General features: G+C 44.1%; 1 protein-coding gene across 1 annotated transcript in view; it reads left to right on the top strand.

Moving 5' to 3' along the window:
* Window positions 1-6,420: 6,420 nt before the first annotated feature.
* MRTFB (myocardin related transcription factor B) overlaps window positions 6,421-21,856 on the top strand; it is a 309,731-nt gene continuing 294,295 nt past the window's right edge. The window contains exon 1 of the mRNA XM_066274807.1: window positions 6,421-6,443. The gene's annotated coding sequence lies outside the window, so the exon portion shown is untranslated. The remainder of the gene's footprint in view (window positions 6,444-21,856) is intronic.

Genomic DNA, 21,856 nt, shown 5'->3' with positions numbered 1-21,856 from the left:
AGAATGTCCCTTTACTGACTAAGAGATTTGCTTTCTTATGCAGTTTCTGGGAAAGGTGACACAACAGAAGCTTCTGGAAAAAGATGGTTTAGTAGGCGAAGGGAAGCATGATTGGGCAGGTTTGCTTTCAGCAGAAGGCAGTTACTGCGCAGGGCAGAGGGCCTTCTAGGTTTGAAGCTACAGCAGCCGCTGCCATTGAGGGGTGTTCAGTCTTGCGGAGAAGAGAAGTCGCACAATTGACATGAGCAAGTGGGATAATAAAAATGCCCCGAGAGGTATAAATGGTCCAGAGTTCAGAGGAAGAGGACATATCCAGTTGTAGGAATCAGGAGTGGCCTTGGAGAGAAGGTAGAATTCAAGACGAGTCTGTTTTATTTTTTTTAAATTAAATTTATTGAGGTAACATTGGTTAATAATGTGTGATTTTCAGGTATACAAGATTATAAGCCAACACCTGTATATTCTATTGTGTGCTCACCACCTGAAGTCTAGTTTCCTTCTGTTACCTTATTTTTGAACAAACACATTTTAAAGACACCGATATAAGGATGAATAATTTTATTCTTTTTTCCTATATATTACTAACTGAAGATGAGTCTTAAAGAACAGCTAGTATTTCATCAGACAGAGATGCGGGCCATGTACTTCAGTCCAAGTCCAGAGTCTTAGCAAAGAAACAGGTGGAAAATAGAATAGTGGTGTTTAAAGAAAAAGTCGTGAACATTAGAATCGAAATAGTACACGGGCCATACTACAGGAATCTCATAAGTGCTAGGCTTGAGGAGTTTGTTCTTATTTCAGTAGGAAAATGAATGTTTGAGTAACAAACATTGACTGTGATTGAGAAGGTTGTTTTAAAACTTCAATCTGGCAATAGTGAGTTTAAATGGAAGGGAATTAATACTAATTGAGCACCTAGAGTATACCAGATATTTTATGTGTGCTCCCGTATTAAATCCTCACACCCCCTAGTAGGGATGATACCTGCTTTACAGATGATGAGACTAAGACTGAGAGATTACAAAATTAAAGCCAGGCCCTGGCCGGTTGGCTCAGTGGTAGAGCGTCGGCCTGGCGTACGGGAGTCCCGGGTTCGATTCCCAGCCAGGGCACACAGGAGAAGCGCCCATCTGCTTCTCCACCCCTCCCCCTCTCCTTCCTCTCTGTCTCTCTCTTCCCCTCCCACAGACAAGGCTCCATTGGAGCAAAGTTTGCCCAGGTGCTGAGGATGGCTCTGTGGCCTCTGCCTCAGGCGCTAGAATGGCTCTGATTGTGGCAGAGCGACACCCCAGATGGGCAGAGCATCGCCCTCTGGTGGGCATGCTGGGTGGATTCTGGTCGGGCGCATGCGGGAGTCTGTCTGACTGCCTCCCCGTTTCCAACCTCAGAAAAATACAAAAATTAAAAAAAAAAGCCACAGTTGAAGTAAATGGCAGTGATGGGGCTCAAACTCCAAAGCCTACTTTCCTTCTCCCATACCTTGTGCCATCTGGAAGCAAAAAAGAGGTGAAAAAACCATTTTGGAAGCTGTTGTAACAATCCAAGTCATAGGTGATGACAGCCAGAACTAAGATTATAGCTTTGAAAACAGAAAGAAGGACATAAAGAAGCATCAAAGGACAGTCTGTGTGGCAAAGAGAATATATGCCTAGGAAGAATCTAAATAAGAGCAAGCTTTTAAGCTCGGCTCAGGAAAGGAGGATGCTGTTCACAGAAATAGAATTTGGAGAAGGGCCTGATTGTGTTGGGAAGAAGATTAAGTTCAGTTTTATCAAATCGATTTTGAGATCAGCTCTGGTCAGGCAGACAGTCTCTATTTAAGGTGTAGCAGACATCTGAATAGAAGTGAGAGTTGAAGACATCAGATAACTGGTTAAAGCAAAGAAATCCGAAACAGAAAGTACCTAAATTTAGGAGGTGAGAAGATAGAGGAGACAGACTATTAGAAGAAAATTCTGAATCACAGGGGAGGATTTCAAGGGAGTGACTCACAGGATTAGGAGTTGAACAGTATGGACACTGGTGGCCTCAGGGTACAGCAATGCAAAGAGCTCTGGTCATCCTGAGTGATGGTCCAGGGAGCCCATAGGCCGACTGAGGGGCTGAGAAAGCCATGGACAGTGCAGATGCCGAAAAAGAGAAGGTGGTGAGCAACACGCCAAAGGTGATTTGTGTCTGCTGGTGATCTGAAGGAGGAACTGAGTGGGGTGGGAAAAGGAAGATGCCAGAGAGAACAGATAATTAATGGACCCAAAGCCCGGTGTTGGGGGTGGAGGGAAAAAAATGATGTTGGCCCTGGCAGGTTGGCTGAATGTAGAACATCGGCTGGCATGTGGAAGTCCTGGGTTCGATTGTGGCCAGGGCACACAGGAGAAGTGCCCATCTGCTTCTCCACCCCTCCCCCTCTTGCTTCTCTCTCTCTCTGCTCCCTCTCTTCTCCTCCTCTCCTGTAGCCATGGCTCAGTTAGAGCCGGTTGGCCCCCAATGCTGAGGATGGCTCCATGGCCTCCGCCTCAGGCACTAAAGAAAAATGGCTGCGGTTGCAAAGGAGCAAGGGCCCCAGATGGGCAGAGCATTGCCCTCTAGCGGGCTTGCCAGGTGGATCCTGGTCGGGGCGCATGCAGGAGTCTCTCTCTGCCTCCCCTCCAGTCACTAAAATAAAATTTAAAAGAAAGAGTGATTTTGCTTTTATTCCTTTCCCATCAACAGAAAACCTGCTTTTGTATTGATTTGTCTCTTCTTAAAATACCTCCACTTGGAATGGAACTGGTAAGTCACAAGCAACACTGAGCCCTTTTCTGAAGCCTGACATTTTAACAACCAGATGCTGCTGTTGGGCAGTGAGGTCTGCTTGTGTCTAAGCTGGCAGAGGGCACAGCCCAGAACCCCTCTGTTTGTAACCTGGCTGTATAAGTTCTATTACTGTTTAAAGTATCCCTTTCGGCGATTTATGAAACCAAACTATGCGCTGGCTAATGTCTTCTGGAAACTGAAAGTCAACGGTCAGCCGCTCTCACTAGCCAATCCTCAGACTCGGTAAGGATTTTTATTTTGGTCGTACTGAGCTGACTGTAACCGAGGTGGCTGAGTTGCTATGGTGATTTGTTCTCAAAACAGCAGATGGATCTACTTTATGTTGACTTGATCATGACATTAATGCTGGTTGAAACATCCCCCACAGTCCCAATCAGGACTTGTGTGTAGGACTTTCAAATCGGTGCCAAGGAGGCACTGGCTAAAAGAATCACAACTTGGGCTTTTTAAACCTGGGCCTTCACAATTCGTGCGGTTGAATACTGTTGGCTTCCAGCCCAGAGCTCTCACGGGGGCGGGTTGCAGCTGGGGAAGGTTCATCATTGCAGCAATTATGTGGTTAATTGCTCCATTGTGGGCATATGCTGAAAGTTGTGACTCACGCCCCATTCTGTCACTAATAATTGGGGGACAGGGGAGACAGGATGCACAAAAAGTCAACTGCTTCTTCCCATTCCTCTTGCAAATCTGCTCACTAAGATCTGTCCTTGAGGTGTGGGAAGAAAGGCAATCTCAATGCCAAGACGCGGCACTCCTGGTCACCACCGGTAGGCGTCCCCATTGAGTCACAGGTCCTAACCTTAGCTACGCTGGAGTCACCGGACACTTTAAGGATGACTGCACTTTGAATGGGGGTGTATCTGCCTCTGATTCTTGCCTAACCATGACATGAGAGGAAAAAAAAAAGTAGCTGCCTGATTTCCAGCATGACTCATTATAAACAAAGAGAGAACAGATTGACTGCCTCTTATCAGAGCCCGAGTATGTGCCCCAGGACTGAGGGTGAGTCAGACTGCAAGTCGCAAGTCTTTCGTTGGTCAGAGAGATTTTTTTTCCTGTGGAAGAGGTGGACTTGAGGGTGTGTGTGTGGGGTGGGGGGTGGCACTGCTCTCTTAAATACTATCAGTGACTCCATGGTAAGCCCTGGACTTCTAGGTGAGGTCAAATTCCCTTACAACCGGAAGGACTTCCAAGTTGAAGGAAAAAAAACTGAACCATATCCACCAGGTAATTCATTTGGCGTTGATAGAAATATTAGGGCTTCTATGGTGATGGTTGCACAACATGTACAGATGCCAATAATCATCAAAGTGTACACTTTAAGTATGTGCAGTTAGTTGTACGTAAATTATACCTCAAAGGCTTTTTATAAGAAAATACAGTCAACAGTTTAATGGAGGGGGAGAGGAAACCCCCGCCAACCTATTTTTATTGTGATGTATCATAAAGCTGTGCACACCCCGTCGCTTCCTCATCTGCTGTTTGTTTCTGGGTGCACACACAGACAAAGGGGACATGCCTGAAGGGCTCGTGATGTCATACCATCTAATACAGATATGCTGATCCCAAACTCCCTGAGGGAGTGTTGGGAGGCGAGTTGTTTGTTTTTACTGAATGGAGGCAGTACGGATAGGCATGGGAAGGACAGGTTGGCACCAAATTTGGAGTGGGGGGAGAAATTGGGTAGCAAAGGACAAAAGAAGCATCTTGACTGTGTCTGCCCCACCCTCTGCTGAGCGGCCAAGAGACTGGAGAAGTCTGTTGATGCCTCAGGTGCCTTCACATTTCAGCAAATGCAAGTCAGGTCAAGCCAGCAGCACGAAGCACTGGAGCTCGGCTGAGGGGCCGTGCGGGCAGAACCTGCACACACGTGAAATGACTTAACACTTGGAAGCTAGCAAACCAGCAAGCAAGTTAATTCAGAGGGAAATGCGCACATGTGTCCAGATGGCACAAAAGAAGTCGTTTAAGGGGGGGCGGGTCTAAGAGAAGAAAGAGCAGCAGTGAGGGAGGGGTAGTCCAGAGGTTTTGTGGGGGTTTTTTCCAATGGAAATGACCTCAATTGGGAAAGTACGAACATGTGTTTACACACGGACTTGGTTATGATCTTCTGCAAAGTGTGTGAGAGTTTTCTCCTCTCAGATAATATGCCCTTAGTCACCGGAAATGTGACCCTTGTTCCTCTTGCTACGGTCTCTTACCAATACTTGCTTCTGACCACTAACCTTATGGGAAAAGTCTGAATTATTTCTTTCATTTTTCCATGTCTGTTCCTGCTGGTGTCCTTTGGTTAATATACAGATTCAATATACATCACAAAGTGATTCGGAGAAGTTGACTGTCAGATTCATGACTCAGTTATATTCATCTAGGAGGGTTTTGTCTTAATCTGGTTATCTCTTGGTCACTGGGGTGGGGGTTGGGGGTGGTTAAGTGTGTTATATTCAAACTTCCGAGATTCTGTATATACATTGAACTTATGTCCCTGCCACAGTGGCTGACCTCCTTAATTAAAGCAGCATCTTTAATTTCCAGGGACATTCCAAAATGTCAACTATTCTTTTGACAAAACCCAATGAAGGCCCTGGCTGGTTGGCTCAGTGGTAGAGCATCGGCCTGGCGTGCAGAAGTCCCGGATTTGATTCCCGACAGGGCACATAGGAGAAGCTCCCATCTGCTTCTCCACCCCTCACCCCATCCTTCCTCTCTGTCTCTCTCTTCCCCTCCATTGGAGCAAAGATGGCCCGGGCGCTGGGGAGGGCTCCTTGGCCTCTGCCCCAGGCGCTAGAGTGGCTCTGGTCGCAACAGAGTGACGCCCCGGAGGGGCAGAGCATCGCCCCCTGGTGGGCAGAGCGTCACCCCCTGGTGGGCGTGCCGGGTGCGGGAGTCTGTCTGACTGTCTCTCCCCGTTTCCAGCTTCAGGAATAAAAAAAATAAATAAAAATAAAACCAATGAAGACATCCTTTTTTTTAGGCTGCTTTTTGCTGGTTCAAATATGATCTGTATAAAGAATGTTTCACTGAACAAGTATTTTTCTCTTGCAATCCACAGCCTTCAAAATTATTCTTGGGAAAACAATGCTCATTCACTCAAGCAAACATTCATAGAGTGCCTACATCATGTGTGTGCCCGAACAGTAGAACGCAGCTCAAAAGTTGGAGTTACAGGTGGTGGGTTTTTCCAGATCCCAGAGGGTCTGAAAAGCAGAGCCAGCTTTTGCAGCTGGAATTACAGCTTTTGTATTTGTAATAATGGTATTACACTAAAGATTACTTATATTTAAAAACATACACTCATTGCCTGGAAATGACCAAACCCTCAAAGCACTGTGATACGCATTAGGGAGTTCTGGGTGCTATGAGCCTAGGTTACAGAAGTTGTAAAAGTATCCTTCAGGGCAAACTGCCAAGCAAGGCCTTATTTCACATTTAATGCCTTGCAGGAATAAGATAGCAGGAGGAGAGTCTTTCAAGCAGATGAGAGAGCTTAGTTATATCTTGAAAAGCCCCAGAACCCACGTCCTCAGTTGTTGAAGATCTTTGGGCTCCTCACTGGTTTCAGTGAGTGGTGTCTAGAGGGCACTTCTGAAATGGAAGAAAATGTTTGCAAAAGGAAAGACATCCTCCAGGTAGGTCTGTTTCACTTCCTCCTTAGAGCAGTTTAGGACGTACCTTTGTGTGTGGCTTTTAGTTGGTGCTCCAAACGTCGGATCTAGTCCTTCAGACTGAATCTTCACTCTGTCATCCAGACTCAAGCGTCCCAAGTTTCCTCTGAGGAGCAATCCTGTTTCCTGGATCATTTTCTAGCTTTTGTTTAACATGACTTGTTGCTGTTGTTGTTGTTTTTATCTTACTGGACCACTGGTGCACAGAACCGGAGGAATCATAATCCTTGGTTCACACAGCACGCTCACGGTTGATCCATGCATGACCTGCTTGTATTTATTTAGCTTGTTATTTTTAACAATCCAAAACATACTCATAAAGCTTCCACCACCACCCCCAAAAAATAGAACCTTGCCAATAAGATTATAACTTACATACAATTCTTACGTATTTCCCTGCTTCTCCCAAGTTAAAGACACCGCTTCTCCTAATCTGTGTTCAATATATCCTTGCTTTCTTTTGTCTAGTCTGTTTCCTATATGTATTACAGCAGTGGTCCCCAACCTTTTTTGGGCCACAGACCAGTTTAATGTCAGAAAATATTTTCACGGACCGGCCTTTAGGGTGGGATGGATAAATGTATCACGTGACCGAGACAAGCGTCAAGAGTGAGTCTTAGACGGATGTAACAGAGGGAATCTGGTCATTTTAAAAAAATAAAACATTGTTCAGACTTAAATATAAATAAAAACGGAAATAATGTAAGTTATTTATTCTTTCTCTGCAGACCGGTACCAAATGGCCCATGGACTGGTAGCGGTCCATGGCCCGGGGGTTGAGGACCACTGTATTACAGTATTCCAAAAGTGTGTGTATGGATCTATCATGAATACTTATTTGTAGGACTGATAATGTCAAGGTTCATCCTATGGTCTCATGTTGCTGTCATTCATTTGTTTTGGCTTCTCTTAATATTTTATTCTATGAATATACCAGTTTATTCAGCAACCCTCTCATTGCTGGTCATTTGGGTTGTTTACAGGGTCTTGATAATGTAAACAGTAACTCTATGAACATCTTTGTACCTAGTCTTATATATTTGCAAACATTTCTCTTGGGTACATACCTACAAATGAAATTGTTGAGTTAGATCATATATGTGTGTGTTCAGTTTTAGTGGGCCATGCCAAACTGTTTTCTGAAGTGATTGCACTAAATTGCATTCACATCCACAATATGTATGAGAACTGATGGATCCACACCCTCTCCAACACTTGCTAATGTCAGACTTTCTATAAACTAGCACCTCGTTATGGTCCTGATTTGCATTTTGACCTATTATGCCAAGCATCTCTTATGTGATTGGCCCAACAGGTCTCCTCTGTTCTGAGAAGTGTCGGTTTATGTTTTTGGTTCATGTTTCTATGATTGTTTGTGGTCTTATTATTAAAGGAGTACTTAATATATTCTCAACACTAATTCTTTCTTTGTTGTACTTTCCACTTCCTTTAAGATCTCTCTTGATGGATAAAACTTCTTAATATAGTAAAATATATCAATCTTTTCTTTTATAGTTAATGCTTTTGTTTAAGAAACCTTTTAAAGCCCTGGCTGGTTGGCTCAGCGGCAGAGTGTCAGCCCGGCGTGTGGAAGTCCCGGGTTCAATTCCTGGCCAGGGCACACAGGAGAAGCGCCCATCTGCTTCTCCACCTTTCCCCCTCTCCTTCCTCTCTGTCTCTCTCTTCCCCTCCTGCAGCCAGGGCTCCACTGGAGCAAAGTTGGCCCAGGCGCTGAGAACAGCTCCATGGCCTCCACCTGAGGCACTAAAATGTCTCTGGCTGCAATGGAGCGACGCCCCAAATGGGCAGAGCATTGCCCCCTGGTGGGCATGCCGGGAGATCCCAGTGGGGCTCATGCAGCAGTCTGACTGCCTCCCTGCTTCTCACTTCAGAAAAATACAAAAAAAAAAAAAAAAACCTTTTAAGAAATTACTTCTTTTTATTCTTTTTATAAAGTGAGAGGAGGGGAGATAGTGAAACAGACTTCCATACGTGCCCCAACTGGGATCCACCCAGGATGAGCCCTGTCTTGGGCTGATGCTCAAATCAACCAAGCTATTTTTAGCACCTGAGGCTGAGGCTCAGACCAACTGAGCACTCTTCAGTGCCCAGGCATGCTCGAACCAATCGAGCCACTGGCAGCAGGAGGGGAAGAGGGAAAGAAAGGGGAGAGGGAGGGAGAGAGAAGCAGATGGTCGCTTCTCTTGTGTGCCTTGACTGAGAATCGAACTCAGGACGTCCATACGCTAGGGTGATGCCAACCCACCAGGGCCAGAAATTACTTAATATTTTCCTACCATAATTTCTAAAAGGTATTTATCTGTATTTTAAATAAAAATAAAAATGAAAAGGCTAAGAAACTGTGAAAGTACAAGTGAGAAAGAGGAAGCCATCGACTCGCAGGCACTGGTGCCCAGGAACCTGGGGAACGTGTGTGGGGGGGAGATATGTGAGTGGCAGGCTCAGGCCCTGGTGTAGTTTATACCCACTGTAGGCTTTTGCAATATTAATTAGCTGTGTACAGTTGACCCTTGAACAATGTGGGTATTAGGAGTGCTGACCCTCCCATGATGTCAAAAGTCCACCTATAACTTTTGATCTCCCCCCAAAACTTAGGTACTAGTAGCTTGCTGTTGACCAGAAACCTTACCAGTAACATATATTTTATCTGCTGTAGGTATTACATGCACTATATTCTTACAATAAAGTGAGCTAGAGAATTTTCTTATGAAGAAAATCATAAGGAAAAGAAAATATATCTACAGTATCTATTGAAAGAAAGCTGTGTACAAGTGGGCCCGCACAGTCCAAACCTGGGTTGCTGAAGGGTCAACTGTATATTTTCCCTTAGTTATAAACAAAACATAGTCTTGTCACATTTAGACTATGAAAAAGAATGTAGAAAAGAAAAACCATGATCCCATCAGTCAGTTTTTCTGTACTTATTCCTATGCAAGTCTCCTGACAGACACATATCTGTACTCTTGAAAGGCTCTGAACCTTTATCTGACCACCAGTAGCCTGACCCTAGCCGTGGACAATCTCCACACATTGCCATCCTTGACCTAAAAGTAGCCGCTACCAGTGTCAACCATTACCATAGAAAAAAAGAAAGTGAACTTCTGTTAAAGACATTATACTTAGAATCTTCTGTGGTTATTAGCAAATTAGGGTAGGCAAAAGGAAAAAAAAACAAAACAACTACATCTAATTTTACTAGCCAGAGATACATTTCTAGCATCTTTTCTGTCTTTACTTACATATACAATTTATATCACTTAAAATGGAATCTTCCTATATATGCTATTTTGTAAGGTTTTGCCTAACATTTTATAGTTTTTCAATATGATAAATGTTCTGGTACATCATTATTCGAATGATACAGAGTATTTCCTTGTGTGGGTGAAATCTAAAATATTTATAAAATGCCCATCATAGCCACAATCAAAATGAATGCTAGCTGGTGCTCTCACAACCTCGTATCAGCCCTGGACTTGATTAAACCATTTCTGTACGGTCAACCCTTTCATTTCCAATTGTTTCTGATAAAAAGCAATGATAACATGAGTGTCTTCCACACTAAACCTTTGTGCACATCCATGATAATGTTCTCAGGATAAATTCTGATAAGTCAGAATTCCTAATCAAAGGGTAAAAGCATGCTTTAACTTTTTGATATGGATACAGCTGCACTGCTCTTCAAAAAGATTGTAACCAATTTATATTTACATTAGCAGGGTATAAGCCTCTTTTCCACACCCTCGCTAAGAAAAATATTGTTGTGCTTCTTATCAGTTTGCTAAGTTCAAATGCCACTTCCCTATTTTAATTTGTATTTCTTCAATTACTGTTGAGGTTAAATTTTTTTTCATGTTTCCTGACTATTTGTTTTTTAGTGTGTGTGTGTGTTGTGTGTGTGTGTGTGTGTGTGTGAATTGTCTATTGGTGTCATTCCCCCTTTTATCTAACAAATAGTCTTCCTTTTATTTATTTGTGAGAATTATATCTTTGAGGGGTTTAACAAGTGGTATAAATATTGTAAACATTTTTCTAAATTTGTCTTCTCTCTCTTTCTCTATGCTTTTGCCTTCCAGATTCTTAAAAATTTTTATATGTTGTCAAATCTTTCAGTATTTAAAAAATTCCTCTTTTTGTTTGAAAATATATAAAATTCACTTACATTTTCTTCTGGTCCCTTATTTAATTGTTTTACATTTAAGTTTCTGTTCCATTGGAAATGTATGTTGGTTTGGGATTGAGGTATGGACTCACTTTTTTCAAAATGGTTAACCTAACACCATTTACTGAAAAATATTTTCTTTGCCTACTGATTTGAATTAGCACCTTTGCCTTAGTCTGTATTTATGCTTACACTTGGATAAGTCTCTGTGCTTTCAATTCTGTTGCTATAATGTTAATTGTTCCTATAATTATATCCTTTTTTTTTTTTTTTTTTTTTTGAGTTAGAGTAAGGGAAAAACAGAGACAGATTATCACATGCACCCCGACCGGGATCTACCTGGCAGTCCCCATCTGGGGCCAATACTCTGCCCATCTGCAACCAAGCTATTTTTAGCACCTGAGGCAGCCATCCTCAGCACCCAGAGCCAGCCTGCTCGAATCAATCAAGCCATGGCTGCAGGAGATAAGGAGAGAGAGAAAAAAAAAGGGGGGGGGGAAGAGAAGGGAAGAAGCAGAGGGTCACCTCCCCTGTGTGCCCTGACCAGGAATCGAACCTGGGACATTCACATGCCAGGTCAACCACTGAGCAAACCGGTCAGGGCCTATAATTATGTCTTATAAGTTTAATTGTCAATTTAAAATACATTTTTATAGTTTGTTGGACAGATACCTCCCTATTATTATAATGTTTGAAATTCTTATTGGCTAGTTTGCTATCCTCAAGCAGTCTACCAGATGAACATTTAAGACTCTTTTGGTCAAATTTCCCCCCCCCCAAAAGTTATTTTTAGACTTTTATTGGAATTACATTACATGTATGTTATTTTGTAATAATAGATATCCTTACAATATTGAGAAAGTGATGTGTTTACTTGTATTGAAAGTCATTTTTCATGTTCCTCAGTAGCATTTTGTACTCTGAGTCATAAATGCTGCATACTTCTTGTGAGTTCAATTTCATTCAAATAATTCAAAATTATTTGTTGTTATTGCAGATCATGACTAAACTCTCTTTCTTCCCCAACCCCTAGTCATTCTGCTATATTAATTTCTATGGATTGTATAACTGACAAAGAACTCTTTTATTTTAAAGCTATTTCAGTTGATTCTTTTGGATAGTACAGGTTGGACATCACTCCATTCAAAACTAATAATGATAGTTTTTTCCCCTTTCAATAATTATACTTCTTTGTCTATTTTTTGTTCTATAGCATGAGTTCAGAAATTCAGATGCAGATGCCCAGGGGGCCCAGGCAACAAGATAAATGATAAAGTGACCAATTTTTTTACAATAAAAAGAAGGACAAAAATAAATTGAAGAAAATATCGTAAATAAAAGAAACATTTTGCCTGACCAGGTGGTGGTACAATGGATAGAGCGTCAGACTGGGATGCAGAGGACCCAGGTTTGAGACCCTGAGGCCACCAGCTTGAGCATGGGCTCAGCTGGTTTGAGCAAAGCTCACCAGCTTGGACCCAAGGTCGCTGGCTCGAGCAAGGGGTTACTGGGTCTGCTGTAGCCCCACGGTCAAGGCACATATGAGAAAGCAATCAATGAACAACTAAGGTGTCGCAACAAAAAAACTGATGATTGATGCTTCTCAGCTCTCTCCCTTCCTGTCTGTCTATCCCTGTCTATCCCTCTTTCTGACTCTCTCTCTGTCTCTGTAAAAAAAAAATAAACATTTTGGCCCTGGCCGGTTGGCTCAGCGGTAGAGCGTCAGCCTGGCATGCGGGGGACCCGGGTTCGATTCCCGGCCAGGGCACATAGGAGAAGCGCCCATTTGCTTCTCCACTCCCACCCCCTCTTTCCTCTCTGTCTCTCTCTTCCCCTCCCACAGCCAAAGCTCCATTGGAGCAAAGATGGCACTGGGGATGGCTCCTTGGCCTCTGCCCCAGGCGCTAGAGTGGCTCTGGTTGCAGCAGAGCGACGCCCCGGAGGGGCAGAGCATCGCCCCCTGGTGGGCAGAGTGTTGCCCCTGGTGGGCATGCCGGGTGGATCCCGGTCGGGCGCATGTGGGAGTCTGTCTGACTGTCTCTCCCCGTTTCCAGCTTCAGTAAAAATAAATAAATAAATAAATAAATAAAAGAAAAAAAAAACATTTTATTCATTGCAACAATAATACACTATAGTATGATAAATGCATAATAAAAACACTTGTAATATTTTATATTGTAATTATGATTACATGCCTATTAATTTTTAATAATAATCATAAGAAAAAAGTATTCATTTAGATTCAAATACGTCACATCACACACAATGGATCAACTCTGCACCGATCGAATACGGACATTTACAGATTAGACTTCCAATATCAAAAAGGAGGACATGTAGGAGGACACTTTTTGAGGGAGGATGGAACTTTCAAAAGAAGGACTGTCCTCCCTAGAGGACGATTATAAATGCTTATAAATGAGCAGATTGGGCCAGGGGAGGTCTTCAGCAAACAAGAGAGCACAGATCTTGTCTAAAGGGGCAAGTTTGTACTTTGCTCCAGCCAATATCTGCCATTCGGGAAATAGACCTGGTGTTGACAGATGGTCAGAATTTTTAAAGCAATACACCAAAGATCTTTTTTTAAAATGTGAACTATATAAGCCTCTTAAATGTTGAAAATGAATTCAATACTTTAAAACATCAGGCAAGTCAAATATAGATAGAATATTTCATGGTCAGGTTCAGCTCAGCCTCACAATGGCTATGACTTACAGAATTTAAGAATGTACTGTGTTGGGCCCTGGCCGGTTGGCTCAGCAGTAGAGCGTCGGCCTGGTGTGTGGGGGACCTGGGTTCGATTCCCTGCCAGGGCACATAGGAGAAGCACCCATTTGCTTCTCCACCCCCCCCCCCTTCCTCTCTGTCTCTCTCTTCCCCTCCCGCAGCCAAGGCTCCATTGGAGCAAAGATGGCCCCGGGCGCTGGGGATGGCTCCTTGGCCTCTGCCCCAGGCGCTAGAGTGGCTCTGGTCGCGGCAGAGCGACGCCCCAGAGGGGCAGAGCATCGCCCCCTGGTGGGCGTGCCGGGTGGATCCCGGTCGGGCACATGCGGGAGTCTGTCTGACTGTCTCTCCCCGTTTCCAGCTTCAGAAAAATACAAAAAAAAAGAAAGAAAGAAAAAGAATGTACTGTGTTGAATACCAGACATTTTTGCCTTATCCTAGTTTAGTAAAAATGCTTTTATTATTTGACCAATGAGCTATTTTGTAGACTCTTGATTTATTATTTTTCATGTTAAGCCTCTGTCTCCAATTTAAAGGTCTGTTGTAGGAAGAGAGAAATTTGAATTTTATCAGCTGGTGTGGTTTTCTTCTTTGACCTATGCATGTTAAGAATCTATAAATTTTTGACTCTTAGTTCCTAAAAAAAAAAAAAAGAATCTATAAATTTTCTAATATCCATTAGAAACTGTGATTTCTAATGCGATTAGAAACCATTCTTCCCCTTGAGATTTGTGAGCTATACTTAGTCATGTTATAGTATTCTTTTACATATACTGTTGTATTTCATATTTTATTTAGTTATTACAAAATAGGAGTAAGAATATTTGGCTGTTTTCTGTTTTGTTTCTAGCAGTAAAACTCACGCATTTTCTCTGTATTCCATGGCCACCACTGTCTTCTACTTGTGTTCTTGAATACATAGGGTGACACATTGCTTAGAGGGAAGGAAGAGGTAATAAAACTTCATCACGTCCACCCAGATATAGCTTTTGTTTGGCTGTGAGAGAAAGTTTAAAGCTAGACTGTTTATAGTAAAGAAATCCTTTTCTTTTTTAAGAGCTCTTCGAAGGAACTGGGGAAAAGAACTTGAGGGAGGGGACCAAGATGTCTAATAACGTCCACCTTGGTTTGTATGTGGTCCCTTTCTCTGATGTCACAAAAAGCTATTAATAAAGTTTCTGTTGGTCTTCAACGTGCAGTAGTAGAGTTGGACCTTTTTTCAAAGAAGAAAACCACACCAGCTGACAAACTGCTAATCAGCACCACCCTTAGAGGCAGAAAGGACGTTTCCTGCCCTTGCATCAGAGGTTTCCTCCTCTGTCCCTCCTTTAGCCACACTCTTCCCCAATAGGTGAGGAGACCACAGGGCCAAGGAGACAGACAGTCCTGCCAGTGGGTGCAGGCTCGTTTGGGTTGGGGATTCTGAGGTCCTTGGTCCAGTGTCCTCTGCCTCCTAGACCATGTTTGAATACCTAGGACCCAAGAATTGTCTACCTAGCCTGCACCAAGGGTCTGTGCAGGCTTTCCCCCTGGGTCCATTGTCTCATGGGAGGACCACATTGCAGGCATTTGCCTGAGGAGTCAGCAAAGAGGCCTGATTGTGTGGAGGGTGGACAAAGCTTGGACATGTGCGCAGCAGTGTCCACACTGTCTCCACAAAGTGCATTATGATATAGGGCACAGCAGGGCTCTATCAGAAAACAAGAGTCAACTGTCCTTATCACACCCAATAATGTCTTGGCATGCCAAGGAGCCTGGGAGAATTCTTAACTCCAACTTGGTTATAAAGGTATATTCATCAAGGTAGAATTATAACAATTTTAAAACACAGCTGGCATCACTTACAGCTAAAGTCTATCATCAAGTCTCCTTGGGTTGCCATGACAAATTACCACAACTTGGGCAGCTTACATCAATAGAAATTGATTCTCTCATAGTTCTCCACAGTGTGGAGGCAATCAGTCCAAAATTCAGGTGTTGGGAGGGCCGTGCTCCCTCCAAAATCTCTAGGGAAGGATCCTCCCTTGTCTCTTCCAGATTCTGGTGGCTCCCAGAAGTCCTTGATGTTCCCTGATTGTAGAGCGTCATCCCTCAAGTCTCCGCTTTCATCATCACATGGCCCCCTTTCCTGAGTGTGTGTCTCTGGGTGTCCTCTCCTTCTCTCAGAAGATCACCAGTTATTGGATTTAGATTTCACCCTAATCCACTAGGATCTCATCTCAATAATTACATCTGCAAGGATCCTATTTCCAAATCGGGTCACCTTCCGAGGTTCCAGGTGGCAGTGGGTTTGGGGAGGGGCACACCTCAGCCCAGTGCACTCTCCGTAGTTAAGTTTGGTCTATGATATGCTCTTGTTTTCTCCCTTGGTGTTTCTGTCTCTGTCTTCGTGGTATTTTGTTACCGTGGCTGGGTTAACTTTGTAAAATTAATTGGGACATATTTAAACTTCTTTTATACACTGGAACCAACTAAATCATATAGACATTATCTCTTCCCATAAGGTTTGACAGAATTTGCACACCCACCTCCACCCACCCAGTCATCTGGGCCCTTCTGTTTCATCAAAGTAGCAAAGAGTTCTTGAACAATTTATCCAGTGACTTTTGATCCAGCTGGATTTGGGGTTTTTTAAATTTATTTATTGAATTTATTGAGGTGACATTGGTTAATAGAATTATAAGTTTCAGGCATACAGTTCTATAATAAATACATCATCTGTATAATGCATTGTGTGTTCACTGCCCCAAATCAAGTCTCCTTCATCACCATTTATCCCCTTTACCCTCTTCTACCTCGCCACCTCCCTTTCTCTCTGGTGATCACCGTACTGTTGTCTGCTCTATGAGTTTTGTTTTGTTTTGGTTTGGTTTTTTACTTCATCTACACCTTTCTCACCCAGCCCCCCCATCAGTAGTCAATCTGTTTTCTGTGTCTATGAGTCTGTTTCCGTTTTGTTTGTTCATTGATTTAGTTCATTAGATTCCACATCTAAGCGGCTGCACCAATCTTCATTTCTATCCCCAGGGCATGAGGGTTCCTTTTCTCCACATCCTTACCGACACTTATTGTTTGTTGATTTATTGATGGTAGACATTCTGACAGGTGTGAGGTGATAGCTCACTGTGGTTTTAATTTGCACTTCTCTGATGATTAGTGACATTAAGCATCTTTTCATATGTTTATATTAACCCCTGTATCACAAGTATCATTGGCAAATATGTTCTCCCATTCAGTGGGTTGCCTTTTCAGTTGTTAATGATTTTCCTTGCTGTGTAAAACCTTTAGTTTGATGTAGTCCCATTTATTTATTTTTTCTTTTGTTTCCCTTGCCTTAGGAGATACATCAGAAAAAATATTGCTATGAGAAATGTTCAAGATTTTACTGCCTATGTTTTCTTCTAGGATTTTTATTTCTTTCAGTCTTGAATTTAAGTCTTTAATCCACCTAAAGTCTATTCTTGTGTATGGTTAAGAAGGTAGTCTATTCCCGGCCAGGGCACACAGGAGAAGCGCCCATCTGCTTCTCCACCCCTCCCTCTCTCCTTCCTCTCTCTCTCTCTTTCCCTCCCGCAGCCAAGGCTCCATTGGAGCAAATATGGCCCGGGCGCTGAGGATGGCTCTGTGGCCTCTGCCTCAGGCACTAGAATGGCTCTGGATGCAACAGACCGACGCCCCAGAGGGGCAGAGCATCGCCCCCTGGTGGGCATGCTGGGTGGATCCCAGTAGGGTGCATGCGGGAGTCTGTCTGACTGCCTCCCAGTTTCCAGATTCGGAAAAATGCAAAAAAAAAAGAAAGAAAAAGAAAAAAAGGTAGTCTAACTTCATTTTTTTTTGCATATATCTGTCCAGTTTCTCCAACATCATTTATTGAGTAGACAATTTTTATCCCATTGTATGTTCTTGCTCCTTTGTCAAATACTAATTGACTATAAAGACGTGGGTTTATTTCTGGGCTCTCTATTCTGTTCCACTGATCTACATGTCTGTATTTATGCCAGTATCATGCTGTTTTGATTACTATGGCCTTGTGGTATAGTTTGGTATCAGGTAGTGTGATTACTCCAACTTTGTTCTTCTTTCTCAAGATTTCTGTGGCTATTTGGGGTCTTTTGTGGATCCATATAAATTTTTGGATTATGTTCTAGTTCTGTGAAATGTACCATCGATATCTTGATAGGAATTGCATTGACTCTATTGATTGCTTTGGGTAATATTGACATTTTAATAATATTAATTCTTTCTATTCATGAACCAAAAATATCTTCAGTCATTCTTTATTGTTCATTGCAAACTCACCTCTGGTTGAGCATCACTGATATATACTAATCTCCAATATCCACTAACTAATGAATTCCATTACCTCTTGGTGTGTGAGAAGAAGAAATGGACACCTTCAATGACTATGAAAATTAGTTTTAACGGGTCAGCATGTTGACTTACTGGTAAAAGCACGTGGGTGATTCACTTATGCCAGTAGCTTACCAGAAGAAGATTGGTTTGTCAGAGGATCATTGTCCTCAACCCAGAACAACACCCATTGGGTTATATTGCAGACAGGATGTAGGAAATTCTATAGATATTGAGGAAAAGTACATTATGAGAAATCCATATCTAATGGCGTCAGACCATTTAAACTGCTTAAGGTGCTATTACCACCTTAAGAGATGTGTTAGATATCTATGAAGAGTCATTCTATCATGAAAAAATGTCTTAAGAAGAAAATTATACCATTGGAATTTTTTTTTCAAAATCATATACCTGATGATCATTCCTTAAATAAGGAATTAGGGGGAAAACATCAGTGAGCAGAGAGAACCCACCAGCTGGCCACACCCCTAACTCCCAAGATGATTAGCCTATCTTGGACCTCAGAAACCTCTGGTTCTCCCAAGTTTAGGTCTATTTAGTGTCCTCGTCATTCAGCTGTCCGTCTCTCGGACCTAAATGGAATCTGTCGCCCACTCTTGGGTTTGATGGAATGAGGGCTTTCACTTTCCGTCCACATCCCAGCATCAGGGCCGGCCCAACAGTTGCCTTCCTCATGAGCTTCGGAGGGAAATTTTCACAAGAAGAGATCGATTCACACCACCTTGAATCAACCTCCAAACCTAAGCATTACAATCATTTCCCCAGAACCTTTGGATGGCTTGCTTTTTGAACTTGGATATTTTCTTTTCTTTTCTTTTTTTTTTTTTTTTTTTTTTTTTGTATTTTTCTGAAGCTGGAAACGGGGAGAGACAGTCAGACAGACTCCCGCATGCATGCGCCGGACCGGGATCCACCCGGCACGCCCACCAGGGGCAACGCTCTGCCCACCAGGGGGCGATGCTCTGCCCCTCCGGGGCGTCGCTCTGCCGAGACCAGAGCCACTCTAGCACCTGGGGCAGAGGCCAAGGAGCTATCCCCAGCGCCCGGGCCATCTTTGCTCCAATGGAGCCTCGGCTGCGGGAGGGGAAGAGAGAGACAGAGAGGAAGGAGGGGGTGGGGGTGGAGAAGCAAATGGGCGCTTCTCCTATGTGCCCTGGCCGGGAATCGAACTCGGGTCCCCCGCACGCCAGGCCGACGCTTTACCGCTGAGCCAACCGGCCAGGGCGAACTTGGATATTTTCAACGATAGTGGAAAGTGTGCTCACTCTACTCCAATGTCACAGCAGAAATGCAAGGGGAGAAATGGTATTAGTGTTCAGAGAGAACACACCCTCCCAATGAATGGATCAAGGCTGAAAATCCTGTGGAATTCCACATTAAATCATCATTATCGGTGCTAAAACATAAAATCCTGAATGGCTTTCACCACTTCCTTAAGAGCAAAATTGCAAAAAGTGCCATTAGCAACCATCCTAGAAGAATGAAACATGAGTCCCCTTTCCTAGTAAATGTGTGGTTTGTTTGTTTTTTAATAGCATTCAAGTGTATTACAATCATTTTTTTACAATAATGAAAGAAAATGCCCTTCTGTCAATTTTCTGTACTTTTGAGTACCTGGTAGAAATTATTATATTTTCTCCCTTCATGTGTCAAGTACAGAAGGCAAGGTATCTAGGCCCCTCTGCCCAGAGCGGAGAGCCTGGGACCAGCAGTAGGAAGCTGGAGGTTCCTCTGGCCTCAGAGAGCAAAGGAGTCCCCCTGAGTTCCCAGTGCGCACAGAGCGCTGGCCTGGCACGTGCAGGACCCCGTGCACAGAGGGTCCCACGTGCCAATACTCCACACTCCACGCGCTATTCTTGCACCTGGATATCAACGGCCAGCCTTCCCCTACCCATTTCCAATCTCCAAACCGTAGGAATGTGCTGAATCGGCCTGGACGACCCCAACCTCACCGCCCCTCGATCATGGGCAACTGTCTGAGCAGCTGCCTGGGCAGGTACCTGGGCATAGGTAACACTGCGCTACGGCACCCAGCTCGGGTGCGCCGGTTCCCATCCGCCCTGCGCCAGCAGACCAGGAAACAGTGGCGAGTCCCCTGTGCCCGCCTGACGCGCTGGGCCCGGTGCCAACCCCTGCTCATCCTCCCGCGGGGCCAGGACTCTGCCAGAGCCTGGCAGGAGTTCATGCCTGAAGTTCGGAGACGCCTTCCCAACCAGGTGCGGATTCAGACCCTCGGGGGGCTGGATATTTCTGACAACCCCAAGACTGCCATAAAGCTGGGGCGTTGGAATGCCCACCACTCCCGATGCATCCAGAGCCCAGTGACCGTCAGAGTTGCTCCTCCTGGGCACAGAGGGAGCCTCTACACGTGCCCACCCTCCCCAGAGTGCGGGCCATCCACTTTCAAGCCCATGTGCAGAAAGGGGGTGACCCTTGTGCCCAGACCTGAGCCTCGGGTCCCAGTGCCACAGCCTCTAGAGGAGGACACTGCTGACACCCTCCCTGAGCTTTCCGTGTCTGCCACCCACCCTCTTGCGAAGACTCCACCAGCCCAGGATACAGGGCCACAGCCTCAGCCGAAGAACGAGGATCCTTCACCATTGTGTCCTATTAATCCAGGCCCTGCCACCACCACTTACTGAGGCTCAAACCCACAGTTCTTTTACCCTGGTGAGCCCTGCTCTTCCCCTGAATGACTCATGGACGTCATCAGGTCACCTCACCACCCCAGCTGGTGGGACTGCCAAGCCCCAGCCTTGGCTGGGAGCACTGACTGCAGACTCCCCGGACCTCAAACCTGCCCCTTTCTTTCCAGCCCTTCCTTCCGCCTTTTCCCAGGAGCACACTTACCAGGAAGGCACTTTTCTCTCGTTTGTTTGCCCAGTTTGTATACTTAAACGTTTGTGGTTATTTTAAATAATGATTATAGGCATTGTTATTATCATGGAGATTGTCATAGTCTTTCTTCCAAAGATTCCTTCCCCACCACAGTTTCCCCACCTTGTTGGCACTGCGAACATTTGGGGCCAGATTGTTCTTTGCTGTTTGTTGGGTGCTGTCCTCTGCGTTGTAGAGACTGGGCAGGTCCCCAGCCTCTAGGTGCCAGCAGCATATCCACATTGTGAAAATCATGCCATTTCCAAATATTCCAGGGGGTGGGAGTGCGGGGGTGGGGGAAGGGGTGTGAGTGTGTGTGTGTGTGTGTGTCAAAAATATTACCCTGGTGGAGAGCCACTGAGGGACAGTGACCTCTACTGGCAGAAACAGTCAAGCTTAATCTCCCAAAATGTGCCATTTTATTAGTTATTCATTTATTTATTTACTCATTTTAATTATAATTGCATTTATTAGGGTGACATTAGTTAATAAAATTATATAGGTTTCAGGAGTGTAATTCTATAATGTATATTTTGTGTGTTCACCGCGCCAAGTCAAGTCTCCTTCCGTCACCATTTATCCCCCTTAACCTCTTCCACCTCCCACCCCACTTCCCTTCCGGTAATCCCGGCACTGTTGTTTGTGTCTATGAGTTTCAGGGGGGTTTTTTTTTGCTTCATCCCTTCACCGTTTTCACCCGTCCCCTGACCCCCTGCCCTCGACAGCTGTCAGTTTGTTCTCTATGTCTGTGTGTCGGCTTCTATTTTATTTATTACTTTGTTCATTAGATTCCATATAAAAGTGGCATCATATGACATTTGTCTTTCTCTGACTGGCTTGTTTTGCTTGATGTAATACTCTCCAGGTCCATTCATGCTGTGGAAAAGGTAAGATTTCCTCCTCCTCTCCCTCTTCCTCCTCCTCTGTCTCTTCCTCTTCCCCTCCTTCCTCCTCATCTTCCTCTTTTTTATTTTTTTGACAGAGACAGAGAGTCAGAGAGAGCGACAGATAGGGACAGACAGAGAGGAAGGGAGAATGATGAGAAGCATCAATTCTTCGTTGCGGCACCTTAGTTGTTCATTGATTTCTTTCTCATATGTGCTTTGACCTCAGGGCTACAGCAGAGCGAGTGACCCCTTGCTCAAGCCTTGCTCTTTATCTGGTTTTGGACCTTTGGCTCAAACCAGCAACCTTGGGCTTTTGCCCATTGTGTATGATGTCAGCT

This window comes from Saccopteryx bilineata, chromosome 4 (assembly GCF_036850765.1).
Source record: "Saccopteryx bilineata isolate mSacBil1 chromosome 4, mSacBil1_pri_phased_curated, whole genome shotgun sequence".
NCBI lineage: Eukaryota > Metazoa > Chordata > Mammalia > Chiroptera > Emballonuridae > Saccopteryx > Saccopteryx bilineata.
This window is presented reverse-complemented; position numbering and strand designations above follow the sequence as displayed.